Here is a 16401-nt window from a genome sequence, read left to right on the forward strand (position 1 = left end):
ACCCCTTAGGACAAAGTTTCACGCAAATCGAAGAGGGGTCGGGGCAACTTTTCCCAATTTCGTGTGAGTTGGTAGAGAATTACCCTTATATAAAAATTGTTTTTTTTAACTTGAAAACTATATTAGAAACCTTAGTGATGGTACATTTGACGTGAAAGTAAAGTTTGAATACCTTAAATCTGACATTACCCATAAAAAGTCACTCCGGAATTGGAACTAAAAGTTTTTAACGCAACTATTTTTTTTTAAATAGTATTGATTTTTTTTTCAAAAATGTTGCAAGGATCTTGTGTGGTTTACCCCTGAAAATGTTTTAAAAATAATTATCTTGAGAAAAATCGTACTAGTTGTAAAATAATCCAAAAATAAATGTCGGTTTACGGTATTCTTTTTTATTTGCTTTGGACTTTATAATACAACATTTTAATGGAAATAGAAGTAGAATTATCTGAAAACAATTAGAAATTCAGCATGTTTTTTTTGCGAATTTCCGATGCACAGAACCGCGAAAAGTTTCATCAATACTTAAATATTCTGAAAACTTATGATTGCAAATCATTTGGCCTGGTGTAAAATGCATTTAAAAATTATTTATTTTAATGTTGAAAACCTAGCGCGTTATTTTTTTGCAGTCCCTCCCTTGCCCTCTAGACTTAAGTCAAAGTCAAGGGACATAAACTACAAAACATATTTGGAACGGCTTTAAAAAATGAAAAATAAATTTGGGCCTAATTTTTTTTGAAAAATTAATATCTTTAAAAAAAACTGGCTGCCAGTTTTTCGAAAAAAAATCATGATATTTTGTATACTTCAATAAATAAATATCTTCATTTTACGTCAAAAATCAATCCGGCTCGCAAGCAAAGCCAATTTCTCTCTTAGAACTTACACAAAAACGACTTGCAAAAATATTTAAACGATCAAAAAAGCAAAAATTTAGTCAAAAAGGTTGGACTGACCTACATTTTGATTTTTAAAAAAGATTGTATTCATACTGTAGTCATGGTTGCTCACGTTTATTTTTTTTCATAAAATTAAAAAAAAATCTTTTTATAGCTGAGGAAAAAGTATAAACATAAAACAATAGAAAATATTTGGTTTCAGGCGGGATGTCAAAGCATTTTAGGTACTTGATGGGACAAATTTATTGACAGCTGGAGCAATATTGATATCGAGAAGATCGACAGCCAGAAGGTCGACTGTGTAAAGTTTTCATGTTTTACACAATTTAAGGAAAATGAAAACATTGGCCAACATTTCGAAGAATTGCTCTTATCCAAAATTGCTAATTCAAATCAACACTTACTTATTTTTAAATATTTCTGTGTAAACTTTTGACATTTTGAAAAAAATATGTACGGACATGAAAAAGGTTGATTAGGCTTAACAAAATTAACAAAATTATTGAAACACAAACCATTTTGTTAATTGATTAAAAAGGTAATATTGTGAATATCGTTGGTTGTGATAAAAAAATAATTAAACAATATTATTTCATTAGAAACCAGTGAATTGCGAAAGCTACTTTACTTTATCGATAAAGTAAAATACAGTAGTCCCTCATATTCGGAACAGTTTACAGATCGGCCATTGTTCAAAAAATCATAGCAAATCGATTATTGAACATAATGATTCGCTTTTATCTTCACGTGGAAGCTTTTCTTGTGATCTTTCGATTGATGCAAATTTGAACGTTTTATATCAAGTTTAAAAAAAATATTTTCTACAAAATAATGACCTCCCACACGGGAACCAATGAAGCTCAAGCTTGGTAATGTTGAATGGTCTGATAACTTTTTTTTGTGAAAATATCTGTCAAATTCAGGTGTTCCACAATTGTGGGAGGCACAATGACATCTCACAATGATGGAGCAGGCAATTTTGAGGCAGTGTTTTGCAGCTCTGAACAAAATAGTCTCAAAATGCAGTATTTTGTTCAAAATCAACTACTTTTGCTATTGAAATAGCAAGAGAATGTCCAAATAAGGGTCCTAAAAATAGAAGGGTCGCAGGAAAGATGCATTTGGCATTAGGGTGTAATATGGTTGTATGGAAAAAAATTAAGTTGTCCAAATTTAGCGAGCACAGCAATTTTTCAGTTCCTTTTGGGGTCCTAAACAACTCCCCAAAGTTTGGGAACGATTGGTTTAGTCCTCGCTTTGCGCAAAGCGATTCAATTTTCCATATAAATTTGTATGGGAAAACCCATTTTTTTGGATTTTGATATTTATAAAATCCTCGTTTCACGCTGTACTAAAACCGGATTCATATTCGGATGCTCTAAAAGGTGCTCTACAACTTTCCCGAAGAGAGTATGGTGCTAACTTGGTCCTAAAAAAAGATACAGCGGGCGAAAACTCGTCTAAAACGTGTTTTTTGCTCGAAAATCACGTTTTAGACAAGTTTTGAGGACGCTGTATCTTCTTTTAGAGACAAGCTAGCACCATACTCTCTTCGGGAAAGTTGTAGAGTTTTAGTACAGCGTGAAACGAGGATTTTATAAATATCAAAATAAAAAAAAAGGTTTTTCTCATACAAATTTATATAGAAAATTGAATCGCTTTGCGCAAAGCGATGACTAAACCAATCGTTCCCAAACTTTGGGGAGTTGTTTAGGACCCCAAAAGGAAAAATTGCTGTGCTGGAAAATCGATTTTGATATTACACCCTAATTTTGCATGCTATTGACAAATTATCACAAAAGTGTTCAGAAATTGTGGGTGTTCCGAATATGTGGGATGACTGTACTGGTATTTAAAATTGAGGTGAAAAATCACCGATTGTGGTTGGACTCTCAATAATATTTAAACATAATGAATGTACAAAAAAAAAGAACTGAATAAATACATATAAATAAAAAAATTAAATAAGTAAATAAATAAAACAATTTTATTATTTACATTGCGCTATTTTGATTTATAATAATCTTCTGGTCAAAATACCGACTCTGAAATAATGTCTAAGCACTTTTTTAGGGGCAGCTTCGAATTTTTTTTTGGAGACTTGGGTAAGAGAAATAATTATGCAAAATGGCTTCTGAAATCATATACGCATGTATATAATGCAAAAAAAGATTGTCAATATCGTATAAATCTGTTTAAATGAGTTTTTATAAATTTTATAATAATTTATTTTTTTTCCATGAAAATTTAGAAGAAACTGCCTGGTAACTTGGTTTTAGGAACATTTGAAGAAATATTCATTTTAATTTAAATTTTACACCAAGGTTCGAAGTAAGAAGATAATGGTGGTACTTGTGTTGCACTGAAGTTTCGAGGGTTGGCCCAAGGAGTGGGTGGGTTTTCCGCCGAAAAACAAGACAAAAAAGAGCAAACTCACCATCAATGATGATGGATGCCGGGTACTAGTGACATACCCACCCAGAAAGTGAACCATGTCCTTTTACCATTGTACAAGACCTCCAAAGTCGCGCTCTGGCACAAAAGACTTTTCGGGGTGGTTTGAGCACTAAGGACCTCGCTTGCTCTCGAAAGCATCTGGGAGGAGGGAAATGGGAAGTAAATTGAAATCTGACAAGCGGAATACGATGATTGAATTTCTGGCGCGGACTCTTCAGAAACAGAGGAGGTTGAGTTACGTCCTTGTCACTGTCATAGTCGTTGAGTCTCTGGTCCTGGCTGATAAAACGCACACACCAGAGAGAATATTGAATTGCTGATAAGAACACGAAACAGCTACAAGTTGTGTAACGCCGGTGACAGGACTCGAAGAGTTGGAGCCGCGATTGTTTTGAGAGTCGTATTTCAAGGTTTGAAGTGAAATTGGCGGTTTGCTGAAGAGCGATAAGAGTGATTGGGAGTGAAATTGAAGAAGGAACGTGCGTGTTTTTTCTTGGGAAAATGGTGAAATTTTTATTTTTTGTAGTAACTTTAATTGAGTAGTCACTACGAGTACAGAAATTGTTAAGAAATAAAATGTTTCCGCTAAGGGTACTGAGAATTTCATTCCAATCAAGTTTTATTTCCAAGAAAAATTTTACAGGCTTCTAATCAGCAGTAATCCGCAAGCATGCGTTATAAGACAAAAAAAAACAACTCCCTGAAGAATTTTACCACCCAAAAATGCTCACCACAGCTGCTGCTGCCACTCCACGAAAAACCACAATTCATAATTCTTTTAATAAGAAGGCTTACGGACTTTTCCCACGAAAAGTCGTCAAAGAATGCTTCGTCGAAGACATTTCACATTTCAGCGCGGCCAAAACTTCCAAACTTATGCCACAAATTTCCCATCGGCTGGGCTCCCCCAAACTGCCACAACTCCTGGTTGGGTGAAACAAGTTGAATATTCAGCGAGTAAATTAAATTAGATTACAACATTAGCCCTCTTGCGTTCACGGGGCTCGGTGTTTCGGTTCTGGGTAGTCCGGTTGGTCGTGTTGGAAAGGGAAAAAAATCCGGAATCACCTGGCACAGTATAAATTAGAGGTTGCAGCTTAAGAAATGGTTATTTGCGGAAATGTACAAAAGAATCTCTAAAAAAAATTAACGGAAATTTAATTAGTTTTTGACGAAATTCAAATAGAAAATCATAATTTAGGACATCTTTTAACTGTGCATCAGAAATGGTCACCGAGGAAATACCCGAAGACCAACTCGCTCCCGAGCGGGCAGGCAAGGATTGGGACTCCGGTTTGATTCAATTTGTCCGATTAGTGTGTGGAGGTGGGAGGAGCGGGAGGATTGTTTCATGGGAAAAGTTGGTAATTAAGTAGCTGAATTTAATAATATTCACAACCTAATAGGTTGGGGCTTTTTTTTACTCCTGGATTGGATGATTGTCGACCAGGGATGCCATATGGTTTTTAAAAATGTCTGTGAAAAAGTCTGTGTATGTCTGTGCACTTGCCTAACATTCAAATATATCAAATTATAGTCATGGAATTCCATAAGAAATTGCGTTTTCAAGCATTTTAAGACTAACGCAATTAGTTTCGGTTAATATTTTTACAAAATATTAATTTAATGAAGTTTTTTAAAAGTCTGTGCACCTCAAAAAATGTCTGGCACAAGCTTAAATGTCTGTGAAACACAGACAAATCTGTGTATCTGGCATCCCTGTTGTCGACAGCTTGTAAGGATTAGTTGGAAAAGTTTGTTTAATTTGAGTGATTTAACTGTACAAAATATTTGGTTTAACTGGAAAAAACTATAGATGAGAAATTTAGACAAATTCCGGCAAGAATCAGATGTAATAAGATTTTTTGCAACGTTTGACCATTAATTCCATCCCAGTCTTTAAGAATTTGGCTTTTTGAAACCATATCAACTAACATAATGAAATTTTAGGTAATTTTGGACAAAACAAAATCATTCAAATTTCACTTGTTGTTGCTATGGAATCAGTTTTAGAGGTTGATTTCTCCAATGGATTTATTCTTTTTTTATGTTTATTTAAATGCACTTAGGACACTGTTAAGGCTTATTAGCCGTTTGCATGCGAAATTACAGGCGTATAGGCCAGACTCATAAGAAAATTTTCATTTACAATAATTATATTGTTGGTACTTGAGCAACTCTCTACGAAATCGGCCTATTTCGACCATTTTTTTGTATTTTTTTATTTGGCTCAAACTTTGTGGGGGCCTTTCCTATGACCAAATAAACTTTTTTGTGTCATTGGTTCACCCATACAAGTCTCCATACAATTTTGGCTGCTGTCCATACAAAAATGGTACGTAAATATTCAAACAGCTGTAAATTTTGCGTGAATTTCCTGATCAATTTGGTGTCTTCGGCAAAGTTGTAGGTATTGTTGAGGACTATTGAGATAAAAATAGGTACACGGAAAAAAATGCAGATTTTTTAAACAACTTTTTTTTCATTAAAGCTCAATTTCCCAAAGTATGTGCGGCTGTATCTCAGCAACCAGAGGTCCAATATGAAATGTCTCTTAGACAATTTTATAGCAAATTTTCTGAACTTTAAAAAAATATTTTTAGAAATGGTCACTCATGGTCACTATTTTCAAAAATCGAAAAACTGCAAATATTTCGCTTAAATCAAACTTTCAGTGGCTATATCTTGAAAACAGAGCCCTTTATCAAAAAATCTGTAAAGTACTTTTCGATTGGAATTCAATTTTACATAAAAAAAATTACGTCAAATTAGTTTTTGCATGAAATTTCGATATTTTCCAAAAATCATAGCTCGGCGCCAGATTTTTTACCATGTTTCTCTATGGCTCAAAAGTTGCAGGTTTTTGTCCCCTTAAATACATCAAATAAAATCTCGAAAATCAAAAAAAAAATACATATTTTGGGAAAATGAGTTTTTGTGATAAAAAGTTGATTAAAAAATCAGCATTTTTTTTTCTGTGTACCTTTTTTTTCTCAATCGACCTCAACAATACCTACAACTTTGCCAAAGACACCAAATTGATCAGAAAATTCACTCAAAAGTTACAATTATTTGAATATTTACGTACCATTTTTGTATGGACAGCAGCCAAAATTGTATGGAGACTTGTATGGGTGAACCAATGACACAAAAAAGCTTCTTTGGTCATAGGGAAGGCCCCCACAAAGTTTGAGCCAAATCAAAAAATACAAATAAAATCCATTTCCGGTTTTGGTAGAGAGTTGCTCAATTTTTGGTTTATAAGTTTCATGAATATTTGAAATAAATAACTGTTTCTACAACATTAATGTTACGTCGTTGACTAAATGTATAGATTTTGGATAGAACTAGTTTTCAAAACAATGCTCAAAAATAGACTACAATATTTTCATAAGAGTCTGGCATACTCGGCCTTATGTCTGAACAAATCGCAAAAAATCACATTTGCCCGTAAAATGCATTTAAAATGGAAAAGTATGACTGTAAACTTTAGGACAAATGATTCACCCGAAATGTTGTAGTTGAATGGTCATACTTGAAGCCTGTGTACGGGGTTTTGCTTTGTTTGGTTTCACGCCAAAATGTGCCATTTTCAAAACATAGCAATTTGAAAATAGGCTCGAAATTTCTTAAACATTGTTGTAACTCCCTAAAACATTTAGCTGTCTTCGGCAAAAATGTGTGATTTCATGTACAACTCTTCAGAACATAGTAGGCCGATACAATGGTAACCTTTTGAGTTATCACCAAAAAAGTTCTTTTTTCGTCCATTTTTGCAAAAATGGCGTTTGTCGCATGTAGATCACATGTGCAGACAAACTCTTAGATAAACTTTCATCAAATTTTCCCCTCTACAACACAGAAAAAAAAAGTTGAATTTTGGAATGTTGAAAATTTGGTAGGTTGAATATTACCTCTTTATTTGTGTAATATTACATAAAAGATGTGTAAAAATGTGAACCTGATGAATATTCATCAAAAACTGATGAAAATTCATCATTTTCTGTGTTAAAATTTATCATTTATTTTGCCACAAAATCTGTCACCATTTCCTGATGAATATTACCATCATTTTTTTTCTGTGAATTTTGCCGAAAAAACCAAAGCCTTAAAACTTAGACCAACAAAGCTAGATTTTGCTTGACACCCTGGACGGTCGTCATCCTGTATCCCGGATAAACGAAAACTATATCGATTGTAGTGAGGAACTTAAAAAAAAACCTTATGAGATATGGTCACCATTTGTCATTATGTTATTTGGCGGAACTTGCTGACTATTTGTCAAATGGTTACCATACGTAATAGAGTTATTTTGATGTTTATAATGGTCCACAATTTTCTTAAGACATATGTCAGTAACGACAAAAGATAGCCCTTATCAAGTGCAACAACTCTTGGACGTCAAGTCACTGAATTTTTGTCATTCCGAACACACTGTGCCACTGTGCGGGGGTTGATTGTCTGTCACAATACAAATCTGAAACATAATTTGAATAGGGCTCAAAATTGGAATAAGGCGCAATCTGATTTCTCAAATTATTTACAGGAAGTGCTGAAAAGTTGTATGCAGAATTAGGGTGGTTTGTAGCAGTTGCATACATGTCAGAAATCACTTTTTGCTGATGATACAAGCATCTCCGCCAAAGGTAGAAGCCTTCGTGTCATCACAAGAAGATTACAAAAAAGCTTGGATATTTTCAATTCTTATTTGAAAGAATGAAAAATTACTCCAAATGCTGCAAAAACTCAACTTATTTTTTTCCATCATAAACCAAGGGCTGATTTTCTTAAACCAAAAAGTCATCACATTATAAAGATGAATGAGGTAAATCTAAAGTGGGAGGATCTAGTGAAATATCTTGGACTTGCTTTTAACAAAAACCTTACTTACAAGGATCACATTGAAAGTATACAGGTTAAATGTAACAAATATATAAAATGTTTGTATCCACTTATAAACAGGAATTCTAGACTTTGTCTCAAGAATAAACTGTTAATTTATAAACAAATTTTCAAACCTGCCATGCTTTATGCTGTGCCGATCTGGACAAGCTGTTGCTTAACCAGGAAGAAAAAACTTCAGAGGATTCAGAACAAAATTCTGAAAATGATTCTGAAACTTCCTCCCTGGTTCAGCACCAGTGAACTTCATCAATTAGCCGAAGTTTACACTTTGGATGTTATGTCCAATAAGATAATTGATGCATTTCGACAAAAATCATTGCAGTCTTCAGCTGCATTGATCCGCTCTTTATATAGTTTATAAGTTAGTTTTAAGGTATCCCTTTTCCTTTTTGTACATGTAGGACCTCCTACATTTGAAATCACTGAATAGCGAAAGCTACAATATTTCATGAATAAATGAAAGTTGCTAGTATTTAAAATTGAGGTGAAAAGTCATCGATTGTGATTGGACACTCAATAATATTTTAACTGAATGAATGTGCATAGTCTAAAGTTTCATACAATATACACGAGACAAATACCGAGCTAGTACAAAGTATGAGAAAGACCATTCGGTCTTCTATTAAAACTTTGAAAAAAAAAAAAAAAATAATAATAATAAAAACTGGTAATTCTTGTACGGTGTTATCAAGTCGACTGTTTATTTTTGTTTAATTTTAATGAATAGGAAAACTTCTTCAGGAGTCAAACTGAGAGTTGTATGCTCTCGATCTAACTCTTGCTTTATTCTCTTAGTACTCTTACTGTACCTTTTAACTCCCATTTATTTTATTTTTCTTCTCGGATGGTACTGCGTTGCTATGTGTGCTTGGTACGAATTTTCACCAGTAAGTGTGGAATTCCGTTATTCATCGAAGCTTAAGCACGGCGTGTTTTCTGAGCAACCTTAATCTAATCTAATCTAATCTAATCTAATCTAATCTAATCAGACCCTAGCGCAGCCAATCTTTCGAAGGGATCCTGGAGAGTGCCTTAGGTTAGATGACGCCTAGCACTCTTCTTGTCATTTATTAACATTTGTAGTGCGCCATTGCATCGAAATGCATTGACACATCACAAGCGTTAAACCGGCCAGGCCTACTGCGTAAAGCCGTATCGCAGAGATGACTCGTAATTGGGTTGAGTTTGAGCACTGAGTGTTCGAACAACAACACAATTCTGAATCGACAGGGGAGGAAGAAACGTGGGGACACACCACCATACGCTCCGAGATTTGGTTGTATTCGTTGGGAGCACCATGCTAAGAAGGTTTGGTACTCCGGGACCCTCTGGGATGGGACATTGTATTTCCACGAATGCCCTGGACACTATTTGCCGTGGTTATAGCGCCACAACTCGCTCTCTGTAACAGTATTCCTAATTCCAGTCCAAGCTCACCAAGTCGTCATGGCCTAGTGGTTAGCATTTTTGCTTACCAATCCAAAGGACGGGGGATCGAACCCCGCCTCGAGCGACTTTGGTTTTTCGTTCATATTCATAATTTCAAATTTATGTGTTCTTAACTTTCTCGTTGGGAGCAGATGGGCATCGAACCCAGAACCATTCGCTTACAAAGCGAACACCGTAACCAGTCAGCCACGGCCGCTCCACGTGTTTTCTGAGCAACCTTAAGGAGAAAAAATAGTCATCGCTACTTTCAAAAGTGTCTTGTAGGAAATTTTCTCAGCGTTCCAATGCTTCTAAGAGCGAAATGTTTCATCGGGAAATTTCTGAGATATCTATATTTTAAGTTTTTTGTTTTTAATTTCTTTATTATTCATTGGAAACTTTATAGTAACAGTTCAGAAACTTGTCAAATGATGAGTTTCATGTGTTATTTACTCATCAAAATGTGCAAAATTTGACAAGAAATAACTTTGTAGAAGGTTGCAATCCGCTAAACATTTTAAAAATGAAGCTTTAATCGAATTTTTGAAGATATGGGATTTATTCAGAAATTCGTAAAAAATATGATTTTCACAAGAACAAATAGATTATCACATAATTTTTGTGTACAAATAACACCGGTCTGCTCTGATTCAGCTTGGAATTAGCTGATAGAACCGAAATATTTGCCGTTTGCGGTTTATAGGGTATTACTAGATTTTGTATGAATAAATATTATATTTCTCTAACCAAACATTAACCAGTTGCATGGATACAAAACATGTTTAATACTCGAAATTGAACTGCAAACTACTCTTGCAAGCTTTAGGAGAAATACTTTCCATGTGTATGAAATGATTGTTTTAGTTTTTTTTGTATTAAATGATCAAGGATATTTTAGTAATCTTATAAATCTCATCGTTTTTTAAATGTTTTTTATCATACCTTAATTTTTGTTTAAATTGTTTGGAAAGGAAGTTTCTGTTTGATTTTTTTTGTTAAAATAATATTTAATTTTTGCTAAAACAAAAAAAAGTTTGGGACGGTGTTTTTAGCATTCTAAGTTCAAAGACTCGAGTTTTGATGGTACTTTTAAGTGCATTTACAACAGTAAACATTTTATAAAATTTTATCTTTATTTTATACTCATGAAAATATGACTTTTGAAGCTTGCAACAGTAAAATGTAGTACTTTATTGATTTTAAATCATATTTGTATTTATGCACCTAGTTAATGGTTGCTTAAGAAAATATAAATTTAATTCACTAAAATTCAATAATACCTACCAAAGTTTCGGTTCAACAAACTAAATCAGAGCAGACACGTGATATTTGTATACAAAAAAAATGTTACTATCTAATAATTCTTGTAAAAAATATATTTTATCACTGTTTTATGTTTTTAATTTCTGAATGAATCCCATACATTCAAAAACTCAGATAAAACATAATTTTCAAAATGTAAAGCGGTTTGTAACCTTCAACATAGTAGTTTCTTGTCTAATTTTGCACATTTTGATGAGTAAATGACACATCAAACTCATCATTTGACAAGTTTTCTGAACTTTTAGTATAAAGTTTCCAATAAATAATATAGGAATTTAAAACAAAAAACTTAAAATATAGATATCTCAGAAATTTCCCGATGAAACATTTCGCTCTTAGAAGCATTGGAATGCTGAGAAAATTTCCTAGAAGACACATTTGAAAGTAGCAATGACTATTTTTTTCCTGAAAAGTTTGTTCTAGAAAACACGCCGTGTAAGCCGATTGTTATAATTCAAACATATCAATCCGGTCAGATAACTTCCATGAACCGTTCGAACGGCTCTGAACCTCATTAAAATTCACTCAGTGCTCCTGAACCCATGCACGGATGCCCTTTTTCCTCAGCACGAAGATCAACAGGTTGCCAGCCCTTCGATCAGACCATAATTTTAATATTCCTCTATCGGAAAACCGAACTCTGATTTCATTTCACTTGCAGCATTCCCAAACCCGAACCACAAATCGTTAAATGCAGAAGCATTTGAAAATTTGATTTTTATTGCTCCGGCAGTCAATAAAATTGTCCCGCGTAAAACAAACTAGAAGAATTTCATCCGGCGCGGTACTTGTGAGTCAATAAAACCAATTTTGGACCTTGTCCTCTACTCCCTCTCCTGGGGGGCCACGTGGCCTCCACCCACAACCACAACCAGGGTCATAAAAATATAACGAAGGCATATCAATAAACACGTCATGTATTTCTTGCATCGTTTTTTTCTTTTTGTTCTGTCCCAAAAAGGCCTGCCCCTGGATATAGATTACCGGGGGGTGATAGATCTAAAGAGGGGTAATAAAAACGGTTGAAACTAGAGAACTGCCTCTTGTTGTTGGTCATAATCTTCCGGCCCAGAACCGTGGGTGACAACCGACGCGCTTCAGGGACTTCTGGATTTTGGGGCAGATAATCCGTAATAGTCTCTCCGCGGTTGACGACGTTCTGAAGAAGCTGATGAAATTTAAACTTGTTTTTATGAGGCTTTAATAGGGCGAGGCACCCGAAACGACTTCCAGCGAAACACGGGTGTTCGGGGTGGATTAGCGGGGCATAAAAATGGACTTGTTGGCATGTCGATGGATGGAATGCTGCTAGCTGTGATTTTTCCGGAGGAATGCATTATTGATCTGGAAATTGATTGGAATGTTGTGATGCAAAAAAAAAGGTTTGCTTAAGGGTGCACAGCAGCCAAGGAAGTTGTTGTCTTCTTATTCCAAATTTGTCAAACTTACGGACCCAATCCTGCAAGTATCTGATTATAAAAATAGTCAAACTTTGTTGTGAATAATTTTGAAGACAGTATCTTAGGGGATGAATAAAAAATCATATCGATAGTTCCCGTAGTTTTGAAGATACTAAAATGTCTATGACAGAAATCTGGGTGCAAAAGCTATGGTTGATGTGTACCGTTAAAGGAACAACTCGTCTCGTTGTATTCACTGCCTTTCAAGTGTTTTTTTTTATTTCATTGGAATTACCGTTAAACTCATCAAATATTAAAACGGTGGTATCAAAACGCAACCATAGCCATTATGTCAATAATTTAAAAAAAGTGAAGTAATATTTTATCGATTTCTCTTGGCGTTTCTTTAGAATACACTGACATGTGCTGAAATCTTGTTGGTCGGTGTTATTGGATGTTAAAAATGATAATAATTTGAAAAACGACGAAAACGAAGTTGACTTTAAAGCTGTCGGCCACCATTGCTAGTACCAACCACTAGTGTCTTCCTTTTTATCTACAAGGACTTCGCCGCCCAGGGCTCCTAAGTGTATGAAAGTATGGCACGGAGCGACGGCGCCGAATACCCATATTTACACAAATGATTTTAGATCGCCCGCCGTGGGATTCGAACCGGCGACCTCTGGATTGTGATCCAGTGCGCGGTCCGATTGATCCACACGGGCGGGACAAATACACCTCTACTATTTTTGTTATTCAAGACTCTTTATTAGCGTTCTATTTCTTTTTTTCATGCAATAAAACCTTGAAAATAAGTTTGAATTTTGATTCTTTCCAAAAATAACAAAAAACCACTGATTTGAAGCAAATCCATTAAATCCATTCGAACAACCATTTATCAGCTCTCTATCCAGTGATCTTTATCACCTAATGTATTTATCTGTTTGCTCCTTTGCGGGCTGAACCCAATCCGTGACCGGGAGCCAACAACTCGTCCGTAATAGGCCTATCTTCCGCATAAGCCCACACGTGCATTGAATCGGACCAAAGCCGTTGAAAATGAACGGGGCGCACTAGGAGTGATTGATGTTCGGGCTGATTGATGGATTGATACGACCTCGGATGATAGTCGGAGACGGCGAGGGAAGAAGTGCCCACACCGTACCACTATATTAGAGCCCAATAAACGCAAACATAATGAGATGGGCCGATAATCTGTTGCACGGGACGCAGTCACCGATTTAGAGGACCATAGACAAATAGATTTAAAGTTTGTATAAATTTGAATTGTCTCTAAATTTATTGTTTAAAGAACAATTTCATTCATATAATCACGAAACACAAAGAAGCTTCTATCAGTTTCCTTGTCTGTGATTAAGAACCAAGCATTCAAAGGATTATACTGGAATGATAGAAGAAGGGAGAGGTGGGTTATTAGTGACAGTCTGCCAGTTCGAAGAGATATTCATCAATCGGCGCGTGGTAGCGGAGTATGAATGGAATTAGTTCTGGGAAAATCTGGTGGGCTGACCTTTGCTTCGGGAAGCAGACCAAAGTCATTTCGGTGGTTTCAAATCGTGCGGGAGACTTGAATCCGAGCTAGTAAATAGAACATTGATTTTGGAGTTCGAAGAGAAGCTGTGTTATTGTCCGTTTCTCTAGAAGGTACACACCGCGCGGCATTTCAGAATGTGTCGCAGACACTGTTGCCAGCGATTTTCTGCACTTTTGGTGCAATAAAAAACATACTCGGGAACAATGCCATACAATTCGAAGAAGAAGATCAACAAAAACAAAACGCGCAGTATGGGATTTGACAGCGCGCATTTGCCGAAAGTGCGGCGCGTCGTTTCGAGGCTGGTATGCCGCGTGTCTTTTTCGGGAATACGCGCAATATCGATGTCAAATGAAGATGTGTTTGAAAAAAGTTTTTTTCAGTCTGAATAACTTGATGTTTTTCAGCTAGAATTTTTCTAACATTAGTTTGCTAACCGCGAGTTCTACAACTTGAATTTTTAAACTGACTTTTTTCCTTCTAGTATACATGCATAAAATCCACCAAAAATAATTATCTGTCCAGAATCTCATGCTGTCATTGCAATTTCCCTTGATTGAAGATGGGCCAATATGGCAATTTGCGTGACCGAAATGGCCTCTCATTTACGTAATTTCCCCGGATCCCGGGATCCCCGGTCCAAGGTTGAGACGTCACATATTAGATGATTAATTGTCCCAACGGCCCAGACTCCAGCCCGTGGTCACCGAATTCAATCGCGGCCATGACCTACCGCGTTACGCGTTACGTTAATGACATCCTCACATCTCGTTTAAGCCCTGGAATGGTTTGGAGAATGGTCCCCGGGGGTCGCTTTACGTCGACTTGTGTAAGCAGATTTCGATCAACCAAAATTGCGGTATTTCCCCCCTCGAAATGGTATATGGGTGCGGGGTAAGGGCAGGATGTGGCCGATGAAATCAGAAATCAATTATGTTGATTTATGTCCTCTCGAAATGTGCATTGATATGGGTCATAAATGGGAGCCATTTAGGTGACTGAGCTGATAATTTATTGATTTGTGATGTGGTTGATTGGTTCTGTAAAATATAAATTCGAGTTCTTAGAGTGAGAATTTAGTTAAAGATCCATTTTTTTTTAAATCAGTCAATGGAAAATAACACAAAAAAAAACAAAAAACAAAAAACAAAAAACAAAAAACAAAAAACAAAAAACAAAAAACAAAAAACAAAAAACAAAAAACAAAAAACAAAAAACAAAAAACAAAAAACAAAAAACAAAAAACAAAAAACAAAAAACAAAAAACAAAAAACAAAAAACAAAAAACAAAAAACAAAAAACAAAAAACAAAAAACAAAAAACAAAAAACAAAAAACAAAAAACAAAAAACAAAAAACAAAAAACAAAAAACAAAAAACAAAAAACAAAAAACAAAAAACAAAAAACAAAAAACAAAAAACAAAAAACAAAAAACAAAAAACAAAAAACAAAAAAAAAAAAACAAAAAACAAAAAACAAAAAACAAAAAACAAAAAACAAAAAACAAAAAACAAAAAACAAAAAACAAAAAACAAAAAACAAAAAACAAAAACAAAAAACAAAAAACAAAAAACAAAAAACAAAAAACAAAAAACAAAAAACAAAAAACAAAAAACAAAAAACAAAAAACAAAAAACAAAAAACAAAAAACAAAAAACAAAAAACAAAAAACAAAAAACAAAAAACAAAAAACAAAAAACAAAAAACAAAAAACAAAAAACAAAAAACAAAAAACAAAAAACAAAAAACAAAAAACAAAAAACAAAAAACAAAAAACAAAAAACAAAAAACAAAAAACAAAAAACAAAAAACAAAAAACAAAAAACAAAAAACAAAAAACAAAAAACAAAAAACAAAAAACAAAAAACAAAAAACAAAAAACAAAAAACAAAAAACAAAAAACAAAAAACAAAAAACAAAAAACAAAAAACAAAAAACAAAAAACAAAAAACAAAAAACAAAAAACAAAAAACAAAAAACAAAAAACAAAAAACAAAAAACAAAAAACAAAAAACAAAAAACAAAAAACAAAAAACAAAAAACAAAAAACAAAAAACAAAAAACAAAAAACAAAAAACAAAAAACAAAAAACAAAAAACAAAAAACAAAAAACAAAAAACAAAAAACAAAAAACAAAAAACAAAAAACAAAAAACAAAAAACAAAAAACAAAAAACAAAAAACAAAAAACAAAAAACAAAAAACAAAAAACAAAAAACAAAAAACAAAAAACAAAAAACAAAAAACAAAAAACAAAAAACAAAAAACAAAAAACAAAAAACAAAAAACAAAAAACAAAAAACAAAAAACAAAAAACGAAAAACGAAAAACGAAAAACGAAAAACGAAAAACGAAAAACGAAAAACGAAAAACGAAAAACGAAAAACGAAAAACGAAAAACGAAAAACGAAAAACGAAAAACGAAAAACGAA

The sequence above is a fragment of the Culex pipiens genome, chromosome 2 (assembly GCF_016801865.2).
Source record: "Culex pipiens pallens isolate TS chromosome 2, TS_CPP_V2, whole genome shotgun sequence".
NCBI classification, from domain to species: Eukaryota; Metazoa; Arthropoda; class Insecta; order Diptera; family Culicidae; genus Culex; species Culex pipiens.